This window comes from Nothoprocta perdicaria, unplaced genomic scaffold (assembly GCF_003342845.1).
Source record: "Nothoprocta perdicaria isolate Ctin4 unplaced genomic scaffold, notPer1 scaffold_485, whole genome shotgun sequence".
NCBI lineage: Eukaryota > Metazoa > Chordata > Aves > Tinamiformes > Tinamidae > Nothoprocta > Nothoprocta perdicaria.
Genome location: NW_020455738.1, coordinates 159658 through 161139, shown reverse-complemented (window position 1 = coordinate 161139; position 1482 = coordinate 159658).

Genomic DNA, 1482 nt, shown 5'->3' with positions numbered 1-1482 from the left:
GCCCCCGCCCAGCCCCAGGGGGGACCAGCCAAGGGCGCCCTGGGTGGGGGGCGGCGCTCTGTACAAAACCTCACTGCTTTTATCCATTTCTTTATTAAAAATGCTTAGAAACGCCAGGCGCTGGGCGGCGGGGAGGAGAAGCGGCGGGCGGGAGCACCCAGCGCCACAGCACCCTGCTCGGGGGCAGCGGGGCCCGCGGGTGACGGCGGCCCCGGCCTCCCCGCCGCCCCCCAGCACCCTGGAGCCGCAAGCCGCTGCGCGCCCTGTATTTACATCTCTCGTACGAAAATAGGAGGCGCGTGTGCGGCGCGGGGCCGGGCGGGCTCCGACCGCGGCGCCGTGGCCCTGTGCCCGCGGGGCCGGAAGCCGGAGGGCGCTCCGGCCGCCCCGGGACGGCTGCGCGGGGCCCGGCCCGGCCCTCAGTCGCTGTCGGAGCCCACGGCCGAGGAGCCTTTTCGTTTCCGCTTGGTGGGCTTGGGCTTGGCGTCCTCCTCCTCCTGCGCGGGGAGAGGCGGCGCTGGCGGAGGCCGTGGCCCGGGCGGAGGCCGCGGGCCGGGCGGAGGCCGCGCTTACCGAGGCGCTGCTGGAGGCCGACTCCTCCTCGGCGTTGGGCGGCTGCGCCGCGTTCTTGCGGCTCCGCGGGCTGGAGAGCGCGGCTTTGCGGCGGCTCTTGGGCGGCTTCGACGACGAGTCCTCGTACTCCTCGGCCAGGGAGAAGAGGTCGCTGAACCTGCGGCGAGGAGGAGGAGGAGGAGGCGGCCGTGGCGCAGAGGCCGTGGCGCAGAGGCCGAGGCCTCTTCATCTTCATGACCTACTTCATCTTGTGGGCCTCGTCGCAGCTGGCCTGGACGTGCTGCAGCGCCTGCAGGATGGGCGTTTGGCTGAAAACTGCCAGGGAAGCGGCGGAGCCGGGAGTGAGCGGCGGGCGCCGGCGGGGGCCCGGGTGGGCGCCGGGCGCCCCGCGGTACCTACAGTTCTGCTTGGTGTTGGTCAGGTTGAGGCGCAGGTTGTCCAGGTGCTCCAGGATCTGCTCCAGGGTCAGCTGCGCCAGTTTGCTGCTGGAGCTGCGCAGGCTGTGGGGGGAGCGGCGGGAGCGTGAGAGCCCGGCGCGGACGCGGCGCCGTTCCCAGCCGGACCCGTCTGGTTGTGCCAGGATGGGTCGCGGGGTCCTTGGAGCCGCCCCGCGGTTCCCAGCTCCCAGAGACGGATCCTGCACCATCCCCGGCACGAGGAGCAGCCCAGGATCCGGCTCCTGGCTCCAGGAAACCAAGGGARCCCCGGGGCTGCTCCGTGCCAGGGATTAGGGGGATAAATCCCGCTTGCCGCCCCCATCCCTGGCGGATCTGCGGGCACTAAGAGCCCCGYGTGCGGTGGCCTTGGCCCAGGACGGTGCCAGCGCTCGGGCCGTGGGGAACAGCAGAGGCCTCAAGCAGCCGCCCGCTAATTAACAGGGATTAGACCTGGATCCGCGGCGGAGCCCGG